General features: G+C 43.1%; 2 long non-coding RNA genes across 4 annotated transcripts; both read left to right on the top strand.

The window, feature by feature from the left end:
- Positions 1-1,059: 1,059 nt before the first annotated feature.
- On the top strand, positions 1,060-4,379 carry LOC122829466. 2 transcript variants are annotated; one of them, XR_006370365.1, is made up of 3 exons: positions 1,060-1,142; positions 3,283-3,416; positions 3,489-4,341. It is a non-coding gene; the product is annotated as an uncharacterized LOC122829466 (long non-coding RNA). The 2 variants fall into 2 exon arrangements; XR_006370366.1 differs by lacking the exon at positions 1,060-1,142 and adding an exon at positions 2,586-2,733 and having other exon boundaries at positions 3,489-4,379.
- Positions 4,380-19,930: 15,551 nt separating this feature from the next.
- LOC122829465 lies at positions 19,931-20,782 on the top strand. 2 transcript variants are annotated; one of them, XR_006370364.1, is made up of 4 exons: positions 19,931-20,128; positions 20,255-20,341; positions 20,432-20,508; positions 20,608-20,782. It is a non-coding gene; the product is annotated as an uncharacterized LOC122829465 (long non-coding RNA). The 2 variants fall into 2 exon arrangements; XR_006370363.1 differs by having other exon boundaries at positions 19,931-20,186.
- Positions 20,783-25,395: the final 4,613 nt, after the last annotated feature.

Below are 25,395 nucleotides of genomic sequence, written 5' to 3'. Positions count from 1 at the left end.
ATCTTCATGGATGAGAAGGAGAAATTTAAACCATCGGTCACAACCGGGTCAAAGTCCAGACAGAAACACATTTAAAGGGCCGGTGTTCTCACATACAGCCATTTTATAGCACCACCAAGAAATTATGTCACCTTCATTTATAAAAATTATTATTTATATCAAACAGGCCTTTGCAGTATGACACTTTAAAATTGGACTCTGTCTCTTTAAGAAGCTCCTACTCTGCCTTCAGATCGTCATCACAGCAACACTTTTCCCTGATGCCGTTTACAACCGTTCTTAGACGCGTTGGATTAAAAAGTAGTTTGTATTATTTTCTCAGCAGATGTGCAGTTCCACCAGCTGTTTGCTAATGGCTGCTGGCTAGTCTAGAGGAGCAGGGTGGCGTCTCACCTGGAGACTCAGCAGAGGGTAAATCAGTGACAACAAGTGCTTAGGTACAGCTGTATGGTTACCATGGTGATTCACATAAAATCCCCAAACATTTAACTGAGGTTCTTTAGTAACGTGAAGCTGGATGGACGCCTTAGTGAGGTGCAGCCTGTGTGATTACAGCTGGAGGAGAAGGAAATGCTACAATTAGAGAAGGAAACAGTAACTCTCACTTATTAAAACTCATTTTTTAATGTTTTGCACAGTTGCCTTGACCCTTTTTGAAAGGGTCACTGGAATAAACCATGATGAATTTCTCCCAGTCCTTAAGAAACGACCTCCTGCTTTATGGAAATGCATTTAATTACAATAAAACTATGCATATATAAATGAGAATTCTTAACTGCCTTCAGCTAACTTGTTCCGAATACCTATAACCTAATAAAACCTGCTTGCTCATATTAAATTCATGCCATTTAGAGTTCATTATGGTAATCTATAAGTAAGAAGAAGACTGTTTTGTTTCCACAGCAACCGTTTTATAATAAACCGGCAGAAAGGAACATCAGAGCCAAAATCGACGGAGGTGACATTATTGTGTATTCATGAAGAGATGCTTCCTGCCGGCAGCAGGGACACGGAGGGGCGGTGCGTGTTTTATATGAGGAATCGACGTTTTGGGAGTTCGTGACCTTTCTGCTGATCCGCCCATCGCTGTGAATGACAAGAGCATTGATTCCTGTAGGGAGAGCTTTGTTGCCACATTACAGGTGAGCGCGGTGCGGCGCGGCGCTGGAGGAGGAAACGACTGCAGACACAAACCGCCACAGATTCACCATCTGTTTAAAAATCCTTCCACTGCACAAACATCCAGCTGCTGATGCTGCGCCTCTCAGATCAGCTGCTTAACTGGAAACGTGTTTTTTTATTCTGTCTTAAACTCCATTGAACAGCATTAAAACAGAGAATTAATCATGTTTATCACAGAAAGCATATTTCTGTCGTGTTGCGCCGTCTGCACTCCAACCACGCTGCAGGCCTTCACTGATGAGAGCTTCTTACTGGCCCACTGTGGATAAAAGCAGGCGGAACGGAGGACATCGCTCTCAATGACGGCTTTGTACTCAGTCCTCATTAGCAAGGAGGGCCAATAAATTATGGCTGGGCACTGATTTGCTCAGAATCTGAACCATGGAGGGTCAGCAGAGCTGAGAATGTGAAAGTTGAGAGATAATCTGAAGACGTTTTCCTCTTTACATTCATGTCCAACTTGTTGCAGCGGGTAGTGAATGCACCGTGCGCCGCCCCTTCTCTCTCACCACCAAATCATTTAATGAACCTCGAAAATGGTTTTCATGCAATCTCTGACCTTTCCAAATGCTTCCTACCTCTGCCCGGCTCCCCGGGGAACCTTGTCAGCTCTGCAGCCCCAGGCGTCATCAAAGCCCTTGTGCAGAATATCTGACATGGAAGCACCTTCTGCCACGCTCTGCAGGCTGTGCACCCGCCAATGATCGCTGGAAAATGTTCTGCCAGTTTAGCTCTGCAGGTAGTAATGAGAGCCCCGTTTCTCTTCCCCACAGACTTGGCTCTCCTCAGAGGCTTTCTTCTTCTGTGTCATTCTCTTGGCTGCTGTCAGAGGTAAGCTGACGGTAACGCAGCTAACTAACAGGACCCCATGAGGATCACAGAACTGGAATTACAGCTTGTTCTGGACAGGAAATCAGGCAACAAGCTTCGTTCTACTTGATTTTGCTGAGAAGAGCAAGAAAACAGTCATAATCATTTGTTGAGGGTTTATTTGTGCTGCTGCTTTGATCTTGCAGTTTCTCTAATTTTCAATTCTGTGTTTTTTTTTATTATCTGAAGAAAAACTGAATCTGAGTCGTTTGGATTATAAACTAAAAGTCAGAGCATCAGAGTTTCACAGAACGACTCCAGTTCAGATTTTCTCTTCTATTCCTGCTGCTGGGAATCCATCCTGAGAGACGGCACAGAGCTCTGCAGAGTTCATTATTAATTATTTCAATTAATTTATTGTTTAGTTATACTTATTTTATTTTATTTTTTTTTTTTTATAAAACTTATTTCAAAAACATCCATGTAAATGACAAAAGCCCAAAACCAGTTTCAGATTTAAATGTACCTTCTTTGAACTGAACTGCTCTCCCACTTCGGACAGCAAAGTTAAAGAAGAAAAACACAATGAATCCTGGGATACGGTGGCCGTGAAGGACACACCAGACATCAGCCTTCAGTTTTCTCACAACCAAAGTTCATGTCAGCAACAACCTTTCTGTAACGGAAATAATGCAGAAATTGTGATTTGTAAGAAAAAAGCAAAGTCAGGAAACGTGATCAGTAAGTTTTGCTCAGAGTAACTTCAGCTGCTCCAAGTTTTACTAAAAGGAAAAGATTTAATCTGAGTCCTGACCTGCTGCCTGCTGCACTGGGAGTTGGTCCCAGTAAGAATGAGCTCCAGTTCAAATATTAATGAGCCGCTGTTACATTCATATTTCATGCTTGTAATTGTTAGTGAAAACAGCATCTGGGTTTTCTATTCAGCTTGCTTCGTTTATTTTGTGTTTTCTGGCATCTAAACTGATAAATAACTTTCCAAGATCTAATTAAATAATTATTTGCATCATTGCAGCAGAAAATCTAAACATTTTTGTGAATATTTCCCTCTGCCAGCAGGTGTGCACCGGTAAAACATTCCCCAGGAACTCGTGTTCATGTTATTAGTTCTGGGTCTGAAAGGGTGAAAATCATCTTATGGTGTTTGAGTTTTATTGGGATTTAATGAAAATATGTTTTTATCTCTGTCAGCTCTTTGTTTTAATGTAAATATTCTGATGGTTTCTTCCTTCCTGTCTCTCTTTCATCATTCATGCTGGTCTGACATTAAAGAAGCTTGAACTGATGTCAACCTGAACTTGTTCTTACAACCGTTTGGGTCGCGCCTCCACGACCAGTCGGTCACCATGACAACCGTGTGACACCAGAAAGTTCTGCCACCAGTAAACCACTGCTGGAACCATCAGGTAAGCAGCATAAAATGGAGCTTCTTATTCAAATCTTTAATGTAATAATTTATCCTCATGTTTCATATTCAGCTGCAATCAGATGAAATCCCAGCGAGTATCTGCCGCGTGCAGCTGTCTGCTCCTCACACAGTGAGCCGGAGGTCCTTGGACTTTCACTAGAGAAGCACCAAACAAAAAAGACGAGCCAAAGAAGCGACACTCCAGCCTCGATTTTTCTCTTATTCATTAGGCTGAGCTCACTCTGTGCCGGTGATCCGCAGGTCTGCCTCCCATATGCTCCCACTAATGAGGTCAGGCTGAGCCGGAGAGGTCCAGCTGCCTTATAATCAGCCTCCATGTTTGTGTATGCTAATGATCTAGCGGCTAATAATCTCATTTAGAAACCTGTCAACACTTCAACTACTCCTACTGATTATGCTGCAGAACATCCTGTTTTAAATACGGGATAGGTGCAGTTCAACACTTCAGGGAGCCGTTTGTTTGGAGGAATCGGCAGCAGCAGGTCAAGCTGGCTGTGTTTACATCCACAGTAACGTCCTGATATTAACCCCTTCCAGACGTCGCTTTGAAAAAGAGCCAGGAAGTCAGAAGAAGTTTCATCACTTGATCTGGACCCTGATTACTGCTTCACAGATTCTGGATCTGTTCTGCCTTCCTGCTGATCTGGATCGATTCCCTCAGCATCGATTATTGGGTCGTGAACACGGTAACCTCTGACTCCTCCATGATTTGCCCTCAGAATCGGATCACTGAGTTCTTTGACTTAGTTTTCTCAGAACATGTCAAACAGACGTGGTATATCAGGCAGCTGTCTGGAGCCAACAAACCCAAAGTCCGTCCATCCATTTCCTTTCCTGTCCAGTGGGGTGAGGAGGTTCTGGTGCCTCTCCAGTGAACGTTTCAGGTGAGAGGCGGTGTCACCCTGGACGACAATTATTTTAATAAATCAATCAATAACCATAACCAGCCCACCACTGTGTCCATGTCTTCAGTGTTTGAGTTTGATTTATTTCTAGTGGTGATGAGTTCATATTTTCTAGCTTCCTAAAATCTTTGGATTCGATGGAAAAGTGAACGGACCAGTTAACTATGAACTGATGGAGTTTATGGTTCTTAACGAACTCAGTGAACTCAGATGGGCTCTGCTGAGAGCAACATATGATCAATATCACATATTTTAATTTGAACTATTCTGAACAAACTCAGCCGTAAACCAGAAATGATGAGAGAAAAGTAAGTACACCCCAGCAGTCTCCATCCTTGCTGCAGTTCATATCTGTAGAACTCCGTAAAGGTCCCACCACAGCTCTTAAGTCACGTTGAGGTCTGGACTTTGACTGGGCCGCTACAAAACCGTTATTATTTTCTTTTTCAGCCATTTTGTGCTCCTGGTGCCGGTCCAGACCCGGTGATGACCCGGTGATGACCCGGTGATGACCCGGTCCAGACCCGGTGATGACCCGGTGATGACCCGGTCCAGACCCAGTGATGACCCGGTCCAGACCCGGTCCAGACCAGGTGACGACCCGGTGATGACCCGGTCCAGACCCGGTGATGACCCGGTCCAGACCCGGTGATGACCCGGTCCAGACCCGGTCCAGACCAGGTGACGACCCGGTGATGACCCGGTCCAGACCCGGTGATGACCCGGTGATGACCCGGTCCAGACCCAGTCCAGACCCGGTGATGACCCGGTCCAGACCCGGTGATGACCCGGTGATGACCCGGTGATGACCCGGTCCAGACCCGGTGATGACCCGGCCCAGACCCGGTGATGACCCGGTGATGACCCGGTCCAGACCCGGCCCAGACCCGGTGATGACCCGGTGATGACCCGGTGATGACCCGGTCCAGACCCGGTGATGACCCGGTGATGACCCGGCCCAGACCCGGTGATGACCCGGTCCAGACCCGGTCCAGACCCGGTGATGACCTGGTGATGACCTGGTGATGACCCGGTCCAGATCCGGTCCAGACCGAGCCTCAGCTGCTGGACGGACTTCCTCACATTTGGTACAGAGTAGTTCCTGGACCTCAGTGACCACAGCGGTTCTCCATGAGGTCACAAACAGAACCCCAGACACTGTGCTGCGTTCAGGTTCCTCCATAAATATTAGACAAACTTCTGGACTTTGGCCCCATCTGTGCAAATCGCTGCTGTCATTTGTTCTTAGCATTATGACGACCTCACTGCTGCACAGCAGCAAAATGGAGAAAGTCCTGCAGCCCACACTGATGATGATCAGTTAATCAATGCATCTGATTACAGCTTCGTCTGAAAGTTCATTCCTCTGGTAGCAGTAAGAATGGATTTTAGTTTTTTACAGACAGCTGCTGGTTTTTGCGCTACCATAAAATGAGAAGTGTTTACTTAAAGCTACCAGTGGCCTTCATGTTTTAATGAAGATCGAAACAATTCTTCCACATTTCCTAAAGCTTCATAGAAGTCTATTGAATTTTATTTAGGTTTTGTGAATAAAGATGAATTCACACCAGTCCTGTTCAGTCTGATTTAATCCAACTCTAATTCATTTGCCTAGAAAGTCTGGTTCACTTTGGGACGTGTGAACGCACAAAGGACCAAAAACACAAACTCTGGAATAACTGCACACATATTAGAGATAATTTAGTTTGTTATTTAGTTTTTCCTCTTTGGTTTCCTACAACAAATGGATGTTGGTGTTGGACTCATTGTGAAGGAGGAGCTACATGGCTAACCGCCTGGCTGATCCAAAAAAAGTAGTTAATTTAATTGGTAAAAAAACAGCAAATGAAACTATATTTCCACTTCGTATCCCTGAGACGCGGATCTTCAGTGACATTAATCCAAACGGTTCTGTGTGAATCTGAAACACCGATGCAGCTCAGCATGTCTGAGTTAAAACCAAAACACAGCAGCAGGTTTACCAGGAAGAGGTTAAGAGGTTAAACTAACGACTCTGACCCGGCCCAGGGTGTGTGGACACCAGAACCCAGAAGATACAACTTTATTTACACGCTTCAGATAATAGAAACACAATTATGTTTCACTGACTACAGAATGAATGAAGATCATTTTCACACTATAGCAGCAAAAATACTGAAAAGAAAAGCAGCAGAAAATCCCAACGAACCGTTTCATCATAAATATCAGAGCAATTGTTCAGAATTATGTCCGGTTCTGGATATGAGTCTGTCTGAGCTCCAGCACAGGGAAGATCCTGACCGTTTGGACAAACAGCCTCACAGATTCACATCTGCACATTTCAATACAAATCTATAAGCTGATACTAAAACTCTCAGCTGTCGGTGTTAAACCGCTCAACAACTCAGGCTTTCTGTCGACTCTTTTCTCAATGTAAACAACTTCAGCTGCTTAGCAACAATCAATGAAACGTAGAAAAAACGCCCAAACGGGAAATAATACAAAACTTCCCCAAAATCAAATCACATTCAGGATGATTTATTTAACCAATCAGTTGAATGTGTCTGTGGTTTATCAGGGCTGCTTGTCATTCCCAAAACATAACAGCTAACGGCTGCACCAACGAGGACAGTTTATTATTCAGAATTAGATTCATTCACTCTAATAATTCATCAAATATCTATTTTACCTCCACACAATTTATGGGAGAGATTAACTGCAGCTGCCTGCCATTTCTGCACTCCAGGTTTCCAAACACTTCATAAGATGGATGGATGAATGGATGGATGGATGGATGGATGGATGAACGGATGGATGGATGGATGGATGGATGGATGGATGGATGGATGGATGGATGGATGGATGGATGGATGAACAGATGGATGGATGGATGGATGGATGGATGGATGGATGGATGGATGGATGGCTGGATGGATGGATGGATGAACAGATGGATGGATGGATGGATGGATGGATGGATGGATGGATGGATGAACAGATGAACAGATGGATGGATGGATGGATGGATGGATGGATGGCTGGATGGATGGATGGATGAACAGATGGATGGATGGATGGATGGATGGATGGATGGATGGATGGATGGATGGATGGATGGATGGATGGATGGATGGATGGATGATGGATGGATGGATGGATGGATGGATGGATGGATGGATGATGGATGGATGGATGGATGGATGAACAGATGGATGGATGACTGTTGACAGGTTGACCTTTCATCAGCCTTTAGCCCCGCCCACCTCCCGTCTTTACTGACCTCCTAGCTTTGAGAATCTCATCAACTGGTTCAACTTTGACCTTCAGCTCTGTGTCCAAACCTCTCATGTCAGATTCAACTGGTAAATTATGAAATGTTGAATCTGACAGTTTTAGTTAAATATTGATCCACTCAGTCCTGTTATTTTTATGCAGATGATATGAAGTTTTCCAAAACTCAGTCTAAATGACTTTGGTTCTTAAAAACGACAAACTGGTTCAAACATAACTTTCTCTCAGATGACTGGGAGATCGTTGCCCGGATCAACCTGTTGCCATGGTTCCCTAGGCAACAGGTTTTCAGATAGACCAGTCACTTATTTATTACTGGCTCACCGTTAATTACCAGGAGCTTGTTCGTTAGTTACCTGGTTGTTGCAGGTTACCTGATTAGTTGCTTGTTCATTTGTGGTTACTTGTTTGTTTATTAGAATTTATTTTAAAACCGTGATTTTAACGTTCAGCGTCCTGCAAGATGTAACTGTTTGTTTCTTGTTAGTTTCTTTGGATTATTTCATAAACACTTACTAACCTGTGGTTTACGGTAAAGTGACGTCTGAGACCTTTCTGGACTGGAACCCAGTGGACGTCCTCCTACATTGTGACCGGTTCCCCACAAACCCCGGAGCTCCTGTTTCATCACCTGAGCAGCAGAAACCATCAAAGATCCAAACGTCACATTTCAGCTCCCAGTTTGTCCCCAGGCCAGAGAAGCATGTAACTAAATTACTTTGACAACAGCAGTATTGACATTTCTCAAAGCAGTGCACAATAAAGTGATTTAAAAGCGGTCCTGTAAGCATGTTTCCCTCCAACATCTGATTGGTGGAAAAAGGCAAATACAGCAGGTCATTGAGCTGTTGAAACCAAAGCGCTGATTCAGTAAAAAGAAAACCAAGTTAAAGAGAGAAAAAATAGTTTTAAGCTTGAAAAATGAGGCAGTATCTGAAATATGTTTTCTGTTTTGTGCGGTCTTCAGTGACAGCGGCGTGTTTGACTGATCTCCGTCAGGGTGAAGCTGCTCCGCTCCCCGCACTCTCCTGTCCTGCTCCGGCTCTAAATCATCGCCTAAATTGCCTACTTTCCCCAAAATGGAGACAAAACAGCCTTTCTGCAGAGCTATTATGATGCCAGTGATTAGTTATTTTCCATTTGGTGTGCTCTGACCCATTGCACATATTCAGCTCCTCATTGCACCACTTCATTTTCCCGTCCCTCCTCTGATCGCCTAATGTGTCACTGCCCTCATGTTTGCCTCTCCAGCCATTAATCACCACATTTTTCTGTCCTGCTGCAGAACAGAAGCTGGTTTCTTTCCCTGCTGGTGTTTTTGTGTGTTTAGTTAAATCTCTGCCTCTGAATGGACAGATCAGATCTTCACTCATTCTGCAAACATCTCAAACCTCATTAGTAACGACAAGCCGCTCTCTGCTTGGTGGGCATTTACACCGGAGCCAGCGCGTGCGGCTGTGAGGTCCTGAATTATACATGATTTAATTAAACCCATTCACCGGTTGATTCGGAGAGCACAAAGGAAATTAGATTCATAACAGGAGATGTCCTGCCACGCCTTTTCACTGTAAGATTAGCATTGTGCTGCTGCTTTGTGCTTCCTACAATAACAATTAAAGCTCAGTGGTTGTTAGATAATGAGGAAAAAGTGCTGAATTTAAACTTGCAGTAGCGCCAGTGAAAGGATTCGGCTCCATCACGGCATTTAGGATGAACAAAACAATTGTACATCGGCCCTAAAATGAGAATTGATACTCTCTCCTCCGTCCCCCAGCTGTTCCCACCTGCTACTGACATCCCCTCCCTGCTGATGGGCTGTGAGCGCCGGCGATGAGCCGATGTGACCTTTGCCTCGGCTGAGTAGATGAAGGTGGGTGGGATGGGGGTCTGCTGACCCTCATCTCCCTGCGCCAGCTCTCTGAGATGGGACAGCTGATGCTCAGGTGTCTGCGCGGTAATGCGACGGCGGTTGCCATGACGTCGCTGCCAGCAGACAATAGTGAAAGAAAATAAGGCCGCTTTCTAAATTGCTCTGCCGGCTGCTGAGCGTCCTCCTTCAGTCAGCAACATTCGTCAAATTCAGATTGAATCAGCGGCGTTTTGCTCACACAGCCGATTAGGGAAATAAGCTCCTCAGCTTCCTCTGAGCAGAAACTGCACCAACGTTTCACTTCTGACCCTGCAGGTTATGCGACTCCTAAAGTTTATGTCTCAGCGCTGCTCCTCCCACCAGAGGGAAACTCCTTCACTTTGGATGTTCTGGATGTTTGCAGCCACTTCCTGTGTTGGAAAACAAGCAGAGCAGGAAGCAAACCTCTGCAAGAACTTAATCCCTGGAACTGAGACTGCTGCAGCCATTGTTCCAGCTGCCGCCGCTGCTTTGCTTTATGCCTCCAAAATAATGAGAAGCGGCTGCATAATGTACGTTTGGAGCTGTTGGGGGCCAAGTCATTTAATATTTCACTCTGTAGGGAAACCAGCCAACAGCAGACTTTCACCCACCAGAGTCTCTGCAGCCTTTACCACTTTAGTTGTGTTGTATGAGTGGAATATTGAAAATCTAAATATTTCCTAGAGGTACTTTTCCTGTCCACTGTGACCCCATGCATTCTCAGAATGAGGGATCAACTGTCCACTGTCGCCACATGCTTGTTAAGGAGAGATTGCTGCAAAGTAAGTCGCTGGATGGAATAGAAAAACAAAGAATGTTGAGAAATAAAAACTGAGGAAACAGCACAAATAAATCCCATTTCTTCTCCCTCACATTCATTCCTCTGGATTCTTGTTCTTCGTTCTTCCAGGCGTTTGGTTTTCTGCGTGTTGGATCAGAGTTCTAGTTAAATCCTCCTGGTTCCTGAGCTCTGCTCTCTGAAAGCCAGCTGGTTGTTTCCTCTGTGTCAGATTTAGCTCAGATTTATGACTAAAACCAAAGTTAATGACTTTCTGTGTACAGTGCTGACCGGTCCGGTCCGGTCCGGTCCGGCTGAAAGCTGATTCAAATGGCTGAGTTACTTTCTAAGCATCTCTTCATCTTCTGCAGATAACGACCCAACATCTGGGTCATGCAGGACATCAGCCCATGTAAAGTAATGGAAAAACTCAACGAGGCTCATTGATGCCCAGCAGCACTGAAATGGTCAGAATGTGAATAAACATAGAAACATGTTGGTGTCTAATGTTGTGAGAATCTTCAGAAGATTATTTTTGTCTAGAGGTGTAGCAGACAGTAACTGGACTCCATTTGTCTGTTAAAATGTCTCCAGTGGTTCTGATGGTGACGGTCGCCTCATTAGTGAGTCGGAACCTGAGCGGGAAAATTGTTATTCTCACATTAACTGTTGGATTCACAGCTGGCTGTGCAGCAGAACTGCACCATAAAACATCTGCAGATGAAACAATGCAGTTATCGGCGCCATCTGGAACAATAACGCCAGAGAACCGATATGATTAACGGCGACACAAACAGATGGGTGCGTGTTGGATCGCTGTTCGACAAGCCGACACCAGGAAGGAACCTGGAGAGCTTTCATCAGTCTGGAGGCGCCGGAGCTGCAGCGCCACACCAGACAGCAACAGGCTGTTTGGATCCGATTGGCCCGGTTAAATGAGTTGTCAGTGTGGAGCGAATGAATGAGCTCAATAATGGAGAGCTGCATGCTGGAGGCCTTACCTTTGTTAATGAGCACACAATCAATTATCAATTAGAAACGTTTTCTCCCTCCGACTTCACTTATTATCCGACATGAAGGAAAACTCCTGCAGCATCGCCGTCTGAAGCAGGACTGCAGAGAGTCTGCAGGTTCTGTTTAGACTCAGACTAATGATCCAGGAGCTGAAGACCGGGAGACGGATGAGCTTCTGAAGCTGCTGACATGTTTATGCATTCAACTTAGTTCAGCCTGTGTTCACTCAGCGGCATGAAACCAGAGGAAGCTTTTCACCGGAGCAGCAGCCGAACCTCCAGCAGCTCCAGGCGGCTGGACTCAAGATAACTGACCACATCTGGATGTTTTCTGACCTTCAGACTGTCAGGCCGGTTCTGTTCAGAAGCTCCTTTATGGAAGCTTAGATATTATTTCTCTGCTACTTTGTGGTTTTGGATGACCTACTTCTGCTACCTGATGTTTCTGTTTGTTGAGTTTACTCTGGTTTTGCTTCATGATCTGCATTTATTTAATGTTTCATATGCTGTTTGGTTTGTTGTTGTTTCTCTCAGGATTCAGTCACATCATCTGAAGTAATAACTTTTACTGTCATTCTTATTTGTTGCCATGTTGAAAGCATCAGAGGGGATGTAGCAGAAATCTCAGCACAAGCATTAAAAATAACTAAATAAATCAACAAAATTGTAAAAAAAAAATAACTGAAAAAATCCAATTTATGTGACTGAAACAAGTACATAACAGTAAATATGCAGGAGTTAGTAAGGCAGGTAAATTTCCTTCATTAGTTCTTTTGCAAAAAAACGACTCAAACTATTAGAGTAGAAAATGGTTCAATATTTTGTCCCTCATTTCAGTGAAACTCATGTAAATTAATCACAAAGAGGGAAAATATTTCAACCATTAGTTTCCAGAAATGTTGTTAGATCTAACATAAAATTTTAATTATTCATGAATTAGAATATTACATGAGCTCATTAAAAAGGATATTTCTGTTTATCTCCATACACCCAAGACTTTTCTGAGGCTCCTTTAGGATAAATGAGAGCATCAATCTGAGAGCTGAACAGTCGGATTATCTCTACATGCCTTAAAGTTTGGTGAAGGTCTGGAAAAGGACGGAGGAATCCTCCAATCACCAAATCTGACGCCTCAGTTTCTGTTTCCAGTTGGTGGAGAAGGAAGTTGCAGCGCCCCCACAGGCGAGGAGGGGAACAGGTTTTAAAGGTTTTGGTTGGTTTGACTCAGAGCAGAAACAGAACCACAGCAGCTGGAAATTAAACAAATGTTGCAGCTTTGCAACATCTGAAGCATGAAACTCAGGAGGAAATACGGAAAGCTAAAACTGAACAAGATTAATTATCGTGTCACTCTGACTGAAGTCTGGCTGCAGGTTAGAAGTTCATGTTCAGACCTTCAGCTCCAGGATTTGAGTCTGGATATGAAAATGCGTCTTTTCTCCAGCAGAGAAACGCTGCAGACAGCAACGCTCTGCTGTCATTTCATTTTCGGGTAATTTAGAAGCGGAGCGGGGTTATGGCTGCTGGTAGGCCTGATATCACTGATGCACACATTCTGTAGATGAGTCTGACATTTAAACCAGACATGCCTTTCACTGACGCCGACAGCTGTGGTAAATAATCAGATTCATTTGTAGGCTGAGGGGGATCTGCCAGCTTTGACGGATTTCTATCTTCAAAAAGTTGCTTCAAATAAAAGTTGGCGCCGGCTCTTAACTTTATTTGATATGAAAAGTGTCGTAAAGCCGTTTTCATTTACCTGCAGATTGATATGTTCAGACAGATGACAATATTTAACATGTTTAATATAATAATCCAGACAAACTTCATTTGTTACATCAGAAACTTTCATTCTTATATTTTATAGTTAAATAAAAACATGAATTCTGATCTTTATTTATTCATAAGAAGAAATAAAAAACAGTAACATACTTTTTGTTGACTTTATTAGATCTGCTAAAAGAAACTGTTTACATGTTTTTGTCAAATAAGAGCTGAAGAATAGATGAGCCCTTTCACACACAAACCCACAGAATGAGAAGAAGGCATAAAACGCTCTGAATGTACATTCACAGCGTCTATTATTAAACCTGAGCAACGCCTGCGTGTCGAACAGGAAGCAACCTGAGCTGCACACATCAGAAATAACCTTATTTCATCTGCTGACATGAAGTGTTGCAGGTTCTGAAAGAGTCAGCCTTTCCAAACATTATTTAAGCTTCACCTGACAAATGCATCCGCTGGTTCTGTGACACTTTGACTAAATAAACCAGAGTTTGTCAGCTTTGGATGAAACTTGTGCGAGTTGCTTTGGAATCTGTCGGATTATTGGTGAAAGCACACAGTGGGAGTTGAGAACATTTCCATCTGTTCAGCCCTAAACAACCCAGTTAGTCTGTGTTGCATGTATCAGGAACACGTGCCGGTTGCATCATGTTGGTCTGCAGAGAGCTCTGAGGGAATATGATTTATTAAATCAGGCGCTGACCGAACCCTCGCCTGCTGTTCGGAGCCCTTCAACTTCACTCAGGGCTGAAACTGCCTTTCCCCAGAAAACGTGTTTTATTATCATATTAACTGTGACTGGAAGGTTTTGTGGTTTTTGTTTCTGTTTCAGGTGATTTTTGATGTGATGAAAAGAATAAAACCATCACATTTCACAGTAAAATGTGCAGCTGGAGCTCAGACAGCAGCTTCTGCTCATCTGTTCTTACATCAGATATTAAATGTTACAACGACTCCAAAGAGTCCAAGTCCAGTTTTAAATCTTTAAGTCGAGTCTTAAGTCTTATTTCTGTTTCTTGTAAAAGTGTGAAATGAGTCAGAGTCTCAATCTGAACTGTCTGGTTACTGTGAAAGAAAAATTGGAAATAAAAATAGATTTTTGGTCAGTTTGTTCCTCTGCAAACACAAAAAGCTAAATATAACACAAAATACAAAAACTGAAAGACATTTTTTAATAAAGTGTCTATGAGGAAAGAGTACAAAGTTGTCCAGACATGTTAGATCTTTAATTTATTAGATTTTCAGATGATCTGACTGTAAATAACCTTTATAGAGTCATTCATTTATATCCAGAATCCAACAATAATTTAACACACAAGCAGCAAAAACCGACTGGATTCATGGTTCAATTCATTCTGATTTAGTGTTTTATTTCACTAATTATTCTATTTGATTTAACACAATACAGAAATGTGGGAAAAAATAAGAAAATTAAGATTTACTGAATTACTGACAAAGCTGTAAGTTTTGTATTTTGCAATCAGTTAAAAGTTTATGAACTTTAAAGTCTGAGCAGAATAAAGGAAATGAAAATGTGCAGGTTTATTTGTCCTGTTTCCATGGGGAGCCTCTGGCTGCTGTGTGGAAACTCTTCAGTGATTCCAGCAGACTTGTTGATTAAGCACTCGTGTCAACACTTTGTTGAATAAATGTTTCTAATTTCTCCTTATCGTTATTGACAAGGCGACGTTCCGCTGAGAGCAGCTTCACCTGCTGAGCCGCAGGTTTGATTTACTTCCTGAAACAGGAGCAACGTTTTGAATCTAATCGCTGCAGTGAGCTGGTTTCAAATCATATTCATGCATAAAGAGCCCAAATGATCGAGAACAATAAACAACACTGTGATTATCTAAAGAGAGTGGCCAGGTTTTTGATGCTGTGATGGACAGTTGGATCATCATTAAACCTGAAGAAAAAGAGAATAAACCTTCAGAGGCTTGAATTTAGTTGAAACCAGAAGTTTACATACACCTTTTCTTCAATGTCTGAAGTAAAATCAGACTAAATGTCTGTTACTGATATTATTGGCTAAATCCCACAATAAACAGTCAGATTTATTTATTAATAATGTCTCCAGAATCAGAAGTTTGCATACAGATTGATTACTGTTTCTTTAACCAGCCCAGATAATTATGTTATAATTATAATAGATGGGAGGAAAAGAGACGAATCATTTCAGTGTCATTTAGAGCAAAATCACATCATCCAACCGCTTCCAGTTGCTTCATCATAAAATCAGTTATGCATTTTATTAATTCCTCAAAGCTCATAAGATTATCTCTCCTTATTCCAGAAGTCTGAGGTTTTCTACTGCAGAAAAACTTCACAGGGAAACTGTTAGTTGGTGTAAAACAAGCCATGTTGTCTCTTTTTAAGGCTCCAGTAGGTTTTATGTTTCTGGATGAATTTCATGAGGAGGAGCAAAAATGACTCATCATAAAAGCAGAACTTTAAGATTCACAGCCTGAAAATAAAAAAAGTAAAGAGACGAATATTAGAGGTTTGTCTCAGAACATTATTAAAGTTTGGATTATTTATCTGACATTAAACCTTTGAAAAAATTAATGGTTTCCCATTTTCCTGCCAACGATATACATCATTTAAAAAACAAGCAGATCTCATTTTAATGTAATTTGACCCTCTGAATGAATCGACCAAACTTTCCTCAGACCTTCATCAGCAGCGACAGCCTGGCACACAGAGCGGTGTGTGTGTGTGTGTGTGTGTGGGTGTGTGCGTGGGTGTGTGTGGGTGTGTGCGTGGGTGTGTGTGTGTGTGCAGAGGGCAGAGTGATTTATTTTCCTCTCAAAGCAGATTAATATGCAGCGTTTCTGAATCAGGACGTTGGAATTGTTGCAGGACGAGGCGGGAATAAAGGGAGGTTACTATGACGATTACAGGGAGGATGGATGTCCAATGATAATATTCTACTTAATCAAAAAGAAGAAGAAGTCCCACGGCATCTGCTGGAAGCAAAGAGGAAGGTTTTACTTCACTTTGCTTCATAAAAGTACTTCTCTGCTCCTCGTTTCTCTTTACAAATGAAGCTAAAAGAGATTCTTCAAAGCAGCATCTTCCAGTCAGACGACATCGTGTAACGAGCCTTCAGTTCCTGAACCTCCTCATAAGGGCCCCGCAGCCGAGGGCCCCGCAGCCGAGGGCCCCGCAGCCGAGGGCCCCGCAGCCGAGGTGATCTGTGGACAAGAGAGCTGAGCAGAAAGTTTGTGAATGTTTGCCAGTGTGTCTGTTGGGTGGATGAACCCGGCAGCTGTGCCGACTTTATGCAGACAGCTTGTTAAGGTTAACATTTGTAGTTTGATGCATGGACGTCTGATAGAGCAGCTCAATGTGAGAGTCAGTGATTTGGGAGAAAAATGATCAGAATGAAAGCAAATCAGTGTAACTGCTGACCTTTATGATTCTGACTAAATTCTCTATTAATATAAATAAATGATACTTTAAATCAAAGATAATAAACTACTACAATGAAACAATACAAAAAGGAGCAATTATATAATTTATCACAGAGAAAATTGGTAGATTTGGGCCTGTAGGAAAATTTTCTGTTTTCCTCCCAGGCTGAGAACTTAGTTCATTAATTCTGATTAATTATCTGTATAAACTTTAATGTCTTATGAAATGTGATGCAATTAATCACTTTTTATTTATTTTTTTTACGTACAAAAGCTCAGAGCGGAACCTTACTCGCGTGTTTCTGGTACGCCCTTAAATTGGACGCACATCCAGTAAATCCGCTTCTCTGGTTAATTTCAGGGGTTAATTTATGATTCTGGAACTGATCTGACTGGACGCTGGAAAAGACTTCTGTTGTGTTCAAGTTGTGCTGAAGCAGTTAGCCTGTCAGTACAGCTAGCCGTTGGTAGCATCTCAATGCTAAACATGCAGCAGCTAATGCTAATATCAGCATCCTGAGTTTCTGAAGGAGCTCAGCATTAAAACAGTCACTAAGTTACTCAGTAAGACTTTAAGCTACACTTTGTAGCTAAAATAAAAAGTCACCTGGATTTAGGTAATTTTTAAAATCAATTATCTTTTCAATAATCAATCATCAGCTCTGGAGCATGTGGTCATGTGGTCGGATTAACTTGGCCTCTTCCAGAGAGATGGGCGTCAGAGGAGCAGATGATCTGATGCACTGTGGGCCTGCGGAGGCAGCATTATGATGTGGGGTTGCTGCAGTCCAGTAGTCCTGTAGTGACAGCAGGACGACGCTTTAATGCACCACCAGCAGGTTTTCCTAAATTATGTTTCCATTGAGCAAATTTATTTTCGTAATTCCAATTGGCGTCATTTTATGGTCAATAGAGATTCATCTATTTCTATTTCTATTTTTATATCACACTTTGGTGATTGATCAGCAAGGCAATTTGTCTTTTTTATTTGAAATCTTGTTTTATTTAAAGACATTTTCCTCATATTCATTCGTCTTTTGAACTTTCCATATCTAGTTTCCATCCATTTTGCCGAACAGTTGGCAGCATCATCATCTCTGTTTACACCTCTGTAATGATTCTGCTTAAAGTCCTGACAGAATCCAGTTTATTTAAATGCAAAAGGAAAGTTATAAATACTCACTTGATTCTCAGCAGCTTCCTGTTGTGAGAATCGGAGAACAACATCAAGTGCTGATTGCCTGACCTCGTTTACGGATGAAAAATGCTGCTATTTGTTGATCATCTTAATAAGGCCCTCTGTTTTGCTGTGGTGAATGTGATCAAGGTGTAATTTCCATTAGGCCGGCTGCCCCCTGTGGCTTGAAAGCTCTTTCTGGTCTGCTTTATTAGCGCCGCAGAGCCGAATGAATCATTAGCCGGACTTGTAGAGTCAGGGTTTCTCTTTGCTGTCTGGGGTTTCAGTGAAGGAGAAGTCAGTGGGAAGGTTGGAGGACAAACTCATTTTCTTCAAAAAAAACCTATTATGATTTTCTTCACCTTGATAAAATAAAACCTCAGCAGTTAAAGGGCCAATTATGATGATTTGTGCCACCTAATATTGTGAAATGATGGTGAAAATCTCCACGGGGGTTTGACAGAATTTTAGATCAATACCAGTGAATTAGGGATAACTTTTCAGAAAGATGACATTTCTGGGTTTTTAAAAGCTTTTATTCTCTGGCTGCTGCTCTGTTTTCAAGCAATAATTTGGATCTTAAGGATCCCCATTTGCTGCACTTTCTTCATTATCTGCAGCTAAAACAAGAGCCGGCGCTCTGGTAGTGGTGCTAATGGGCGTGTTGGCTGCGAGGGCTTCACTGGAAAACCAGACCTGTCCCTCAGTAACAACTTAATGCATTTTCAGGAATTAAGATTTTTACTTGAGGCATCTTTTTTCATCCAATAATGTGACCCTGCAATAAATTTTCTTCCCTCATTTTTAGATTTTTATCTAGATCTTTACAAAAGTGCATTTAGGTTTGCAGCCTATAAACATGCAGCCGGTGCTTTCAGGGAAAGTCCCAGAAAGCATCACGTCATGAGAGCAGCCACTTCGCTTTTAGGAAATAAATTAACTGGGGACTCAAATTCTGATCCCGATGGTGATCAGAAAATCCCAGCAGCCCTGATGGACGAGGAGCAGTTCTCTGGACTCGTCATGGTCGCATCCAACCACATCCAACCGCATCCAACTGCATCCAACCACATCCAACTGCATCCAACCACATCCAACTGCATCCAACCTCATCGATCCACATCCAACTGCATCCATCCACATCCAACCTCATCGATCCACATCCAACTGCATCCAACTGCATCCAACCACATCCAACCGCATCCAACCACATCCATCCACATCCAACTACATCCAACCACATCCAACCTCATCGATCCACATCCAACTGCATCCAACTGCATCCAACCACATCCAACTGCATCCAACCACATCCAACTGCATCCAACTGCATCCAACCTCATCCAACCACATCCAACCACATCCAACTGCATCCAACCTCATCGATCCACATCCAACTGCATCCATCCACATCCAACTGCATCCAACCTCATCCAACCACATCCAACCACATCCAACTGCATCCAACCTCATCGATCCACATCCAACCACATCCAACCACATCCAACTGCATCCAACCACATCCAACTGCATCCATCCACATCCAACTGCATCCAACTGCATCCAACCACATCCAACTGCATCCAACCACATCCAACCACATCCAACTGCATCCAACCTCATCGATCCACATCCAACTGCATCCATCCACATCCATCCGTTCTTCTCTGGATGATGGTTCCCCGTCCTCTGCTGTCCTCCCTGGTTGGTTCTCATGCAGCGGTTCTTTGACTTCAGGTCGGCGCCCATCGTCTCCGTGTCGCTGTTCCAGCAGAAACGTTCCTGCAGAAACGTTCCAGCAGAAACGTTCCAGCAGAAACGTTCCTGCAGAAACGTTCCAGCAGAAACGTTCCTGCAGAAACGTTCCAGCAGAAACGTTCCAGCAGAAACGTTCCTGCCTGCAGGCGTTTTGGAGAAAGGCAGAGCATGTTTCCATACAAAGTTACCTTTTTTGTTCCAACTCAGTCAGACTCCTTTAACTTGGAACAAAAACATATATTTATGTATATTAAAAGTCTATTTAGTATTAAGTTTCCCTTTAATCAATTAGATCTGTCATGTAAAAGTCAGCCGTTAAATCTTCCCTGGGATTCCTGCTAGCCTGTTAGCATGCAGGTGGAGGACCTTCACCCTCATGAGCTGAAGATCCTTTGTTCAGTAAAGGTCATAAATTAATTATTGCTCCTTCAGGGTTTAATAAAACTGACTGGAGACATGTGGGTGTTTAATTTACACAAACTGCTGGAGTTTTGGGGCGAAGCAGCTGACACAGGAGGAAATCTTCCAGAGGCGGTGAACCTGAACGCCTCGCCGCCCCCTGGTGGTTCTCACAAGACGCTTTATTAAATGAACCACTGGCAAAGTGCAGCACTAGTGCCGTGTCAGCGGGGGAATCCTCTTCTCCCCGCTCAATTGAGACTTCAAACCCAGCTGCTCGGCCGCTCTGGATAAGTACAGGTTATGATGCTGCCTACGCACAGCGGGCCGGCCGACAGGAGCCCCCCCTCCAGCTGCTGTAATGACTGCAGTTTCCCTCAAAGCTCTGAGATTGTTTGTGTAAACAGGATAATTTTGTTGTTTCAGGTCGCAGACGGCAGGATGAGGATGATGCAGCACGCGGTGGCGTCTTGCAGCTGGTGGAGGATTGTGTTAACTTCAGTCATCACAGCTGTGAGGAGAATCACTGCAGATCAACTTATTTCAAAGTTAAACTCTGTTAAACCAGCTTGTTCTCACTGAATTTTTAAAACGGTTTTTTAGGACACTGGTCTGGCTGGACATCACTTCCTGTTTATGATTGTTAATGTTTGGACAGATGAATTTCCAGGAACCCAGAGGTGAGCTGGACGTTTGGAGGCATCCTGATGTCTGATTTCTTTGCAGAACTGCATGAACATGGAGCGTTATATTCTTACATCCTCTGAACTTCCCACCAGACGACCTCGGCTCCAGCCTGATTCGGGTCAACCAGGCAACGGCGGCCATCTTTCTGCAGACCCACCCAGTGTGGGGAGACATCCTGAGGTCGGCGCCATGCGAGTCGTGATGGAGGCCTGTGTTCTGACTCCAGGCATGAAAAAACTATTAAATAAAAAATAAACTCCTACAAAAGATTCAACTTTCCCCTTTATTAGAGGAGAAAATGCTGTCTTCACTGTTTCTTCACTCACAAAACTCCAGACACCATGATCATCAGTTTGCTTTGAGGCTGCCAGCTTTTGAACCATATTTTCTGTGTGGTATACAGAAGCAGAGGGTTTATAGATCAGCTCTCCTTCCATCTGTCAGGAAGAAGCAGCTACCCTGAGGCTTAAAGACAGAATCAGAGAGCTGAAGGGAGACGAGTGATCGACGCCTCTCCGGAGACACCGGCTGCTCTGATGTATATTGAGGAGAACAGAAAAAAGGTGACGAACTTATTGGAAATGTGTCGGGGGCCGTTGGATGTTGGGACAGTGAGGCGTCCTGCCAGGAGACGGAGCAGGTCTGGGATCAGCCCAGAGGCCGCCCCCTTCACGACCCCGCTGGAGCGCCGCCCTTCTGGAGCGCCGCGTGCTGCGTCAGCCGGTTACCGTGGAGGACAGGAGGAGAAGTAACAGCCGCCACCTGAACACCTATATGCAGATTTGACATGAAAGAAGTGCCTGCTCTGTTTGAAGCTGGATGACGTGTCTGCATACCGCATGGGGTGGAAATCAGTGTGAGGGGGCAACAGAAGCTGTGGGGCATTTTTAGGCACTTTTACCTTCCTGCTGTACAAACAGATTTATTTCAGCTTCAACAAAAAGATGTAGGAAAATGTGAAACTCTGCCTGATCTCATTTGATCTGGTTGTTCTTATGAGTGAAGCTGCAGCTCTGTGACTCGGAGTTTGATCCAAACCTCGTTTATTTCACTAGTTTCACATGTTTTTATAGGTGAATCTCATGAATTCATTACAGACAGGATTCATTTCCAGTGTTTCCGTCGATCGTCTGTAAACTGTGGAGCTTAACTTGGATATTACAGACGAATAAAAACGGTTTGTAAGACAGAAATGTATTACTAATTATTACTGACACTACTACTAATATTAATAATACCATAAACCATGAACATTCAATGAGCCTTTCTGTACTCAGTTCTGAATGAATTGCTGTCAGCATACAGTATCTTTGTAACACAAACTGTTCTGATCTTTGTAATTAATGTAGCAGAATGAAAGTCTTTGCATCTCAGGTATAGAAACTTGGACAAACCCAGGTTAGCTGACATGTAGCACCTTCAGATATTAGATGTGTGAAAAAGCCAGAATCAGTCAGGATGTGCGATGGATTCGGTTCTATTGGAACCAGAACTCCATCATCTGCTCCACCTCCAGCTGCTGTGGCTCTGAGTCAAACCAACCTGTTCCCCTCCTGGCCTGTGGGGGCGCTGCACCAAGACCCACTGAAGGAAACGACACAAAAACCTCTGAAGAGCAACTTCCTCCTTCACAGAATGTAAACAAAGATGGCGTCTTTGGCTAAAGATCACGAACCATTTCCCCTGCTAACGCTAGGCTAGCACTTTTGTTTTGGTTGTATTTACCCAGAATGCCCTGCGCTGTATCCACTTCCTGCTTTCGGAGCGGTCTCCGGTCCGCTTGGCGTTCACATATGCATTTAAAGTGAAGCAGAGTTTCTTTCAACCGAACCCAGACTGAGGTTTGCAGACGGACTGGAGTTTGATTTTTCGTTCACATTTCCTCAAACGAACCGGATTTTATAGGCAGACGGACTGGAGTTGGATCAAAGTGGACTGAACATGGCTGGTGGGAATGATGCAGCCTTAATGTCATTAATGTTGGTTCTGTTTTAATCGTGGTTGAAGTTGCTCATTGTTTTTCTCAAATTTCTTTGTAAAACTTTTTATAGTCTTATTCTTTGAAGGATGAAAGAAAATCAAGTTAACATTCAGTTAGACGGCCTCAGATTTAAAGCTGCTTTATGAGATTTTTCATCACCGATAGAGGAGAGGTGCAAAGCTGTAAAAAATATATATCTGTTTAGAGGTTCATTTTAGCTAAACACACAAAACTGCAAATGTTATTTCATGAGTCATAAAAAGCCTGAGTGTCTGTAGAGAATAAAAAAAGACTGCGGTGTGTTCATGGAAGAGTGATAAAAAGCTCAAGCGGAGCGCCGCTCCCTTTCTGACCTCTGCTGCTGCGCACCTGGCAGAGCTGTCAGCACAGAGAGAAATCCTGACAGAGGGACCAGGAATGTCGTCCCGTCTGCGGTCGGGGCGCCTCTGTTTGGCTGACCTCTTCCTGCAGCAGCGCTGCAGAATCACTGAGGCGCTCGCTCGCTTCAGGAGAGGCTGCAGAGGAGCTGCTGATGTCACAAACACTCAAAGTACAAACACACCCCAAGATTCAGTGACACACAAACTCTCTTCAGCAAAACGCTTCCAGTTCAACATGATGGTTCTCTGAGAAACTCAAACAGAAAAGAATCCTTGATGAATCACGTTCAGCTCAGAGCTTCGTTCAGTCCAGCTCTGTGGTCACCGATCGTCAAGGACGGACTGCGTGGTTGTGTAACTCTCATGTAACACAGAGACCAAGAGCTACACAATCTAAAGGAAACTTAAGGATAAACCAGATAAAACAGTGAATAGAAAATAGTCTCTCTGCTGAAGAAATGCATTGATATTAATATATTAATATTTTTTCTGCTTCTCTAAAAGTGGAAGCTTTTTGAATCAGCAGCAAAAATTAAAGCTTATTCCATACAGACCTAGATTTATTACATATTAACATTTTAATCTGTTGATAACAAAGTGCTCTCACCGGCCTCTTTATTAGGTACACCTGGTCACCCCAAGGTTCAATCCTGGGTCTCTTATTCAATATCTACATGCTGCCACTGGCTCAGGTCATAACAGGAAATAGGATTAGCTACCACGACTGTGCAGATGATGCATTATGATGTCAGCAGGTTAGTGTTAGTTTGTTAATGAATAACAGAAGAGAGTTCTGCTTCATGTGATCAACCCAACGGACGGACGGACAGATCGGGTGAGGAGCTTAGAAACGGCTGATTTACTGAGATTTTCACTCAAAACCGTCTGTCAGGTTTCCAGAGGAAGATGTCCGGTGGGCAGCAGTAACACCTGCTGGTTGCTGCAGGCCAGGTGAGCAGGAACGGTTTGATCCCAGAAAACACGACGGCAGCAGCAGGTCAGAACCTCGTTGCAGCCAGGCGATCAGGTTAGATACTTCCAATACCGATATCTGATTGGTACCGTATCAGCTGTACCAACCAGAACTGACTTAAAACTTTTCTTTTTTAAAACACAGACATAAATGTTACAAATTAAAAATGTATTTGAGAACACTGAAACACACCAACAAGCTTCATCAAACACGTAACAACAAATTTCATTTAGGATTAGAAGAGCCGAAGTAAAATAAAAACAAACTGATAAAAACAGGTTTTCTAGGTCAAACATGTAAAAATAAAGTGCAACAAACTTTCAAATAGTTCATAAAAAACAATCAGGAATTATTGATAGAATGTAAAGTTAACAATAAAACATAGAATTATAATAAATAGATCTGCTCTCAGGGTTCAGGCATATCTAGAATATTTATCAATATCGGGATCGATACAGATATTGATATCACATCGATGCCTCTCTAATCTTAAGAAGCCTGTTGCTCTTTGACCCCTGATAGTTTGCAGCTGAAATAATTATATAAAAATGAAACTGATGATTCTTTACAGAGTCGCTGTTTAAATATTAATAACATTAAGAAATTAAAAATGTCTTTGACGTTACTGACCTTTCTATAGATCTGTCAATGTCCAGCTTATTCCTCAGTGGCTTCATATTCATTTGCATGTAGAGCCAGTCGCTGCGATCTGATCTCAGGTTGGATTTCCATGTCAGGGGTGAAAGGTCAACCTAAATCCTGGTTCACCTGGATGAACATTAACGGCGGGTCTGAACAGAAACAGCCAAGGACTGGAGAACCACCATAAAAACCATCATGTCTGTCACACAGAGGTCCAGATTTTATTTAGGAGGAGAAACAATGAACCAGGTTCCAGAAGGTTAAACCTGCAGCTCATTTCCAGGGTTAAATCTTTACCAAATGAGCTGAACGCAAATCGACTGAATCATTTAGCGCCTTTCAGTGACCGTATTCCTTAAGAAGCAGGAACTGTGCTGCGTTTTGGATTTAATGACAGCATTTTCACTAGACTGCAAGTCTCAGCAGATTCAGACTCAAAACATTTCAGCACTTACATCAGAGAAAAGGAAAGTGCAAGGCAGAGAGAAATAGAAAAAAGAATGTTTGCTAAAAAAAACTTTAAAAAGTCTCAAAGGAAAATCTGAATCCTCTGATACTTTCTTTGTAAGCAGTTGGGAAAGCTCTTGTGCATTCAGGTCAGCAGGATTCATGATAAATTCATGAATAGAAACCAACGATTAGAGAAAATTGCTTGATGAACTCAAAGCTTCCCTTCACAGTTCTGCTGTGCAGCCGCCATGTATCCTCCTTGTGGTTGAGCTGTAAATGCATACTGATGAGCGAACTACTGCCGTGTCCTACAGCTGCCCTTCGTCTTAATGACCGCCAGCTTGAAATCTCTCAAAACAGAATTTAAATATCCAGCGCCGTTCTGGACAACTCCAGGTACGTTCTGCTGTCGGAGGAGATCGAGCAGAGCTGAAACCATCCTTGGTCTGATTCC

The sequence above is a fragment of the Gambusia affinis genome, linkage group LG04, assembly GCF_019740435.1.
Source record: "Gambusia affinis linkage group LG04, SWU_Gaff_1.0, whole genome shotgun sequence".
Taxonomy (NCBI): Eukaryota; Metazoa; Chordata; class Actinopteri; order Cyprinodontiformes; family Poeciliidae; genus Gambusia; species Gambusia affinis.
The sequence above is the reverse complement of the archived record's forward strand: the minus strand, read 5'-3'. Positions and strand labels throughout refer to the sequence as shown.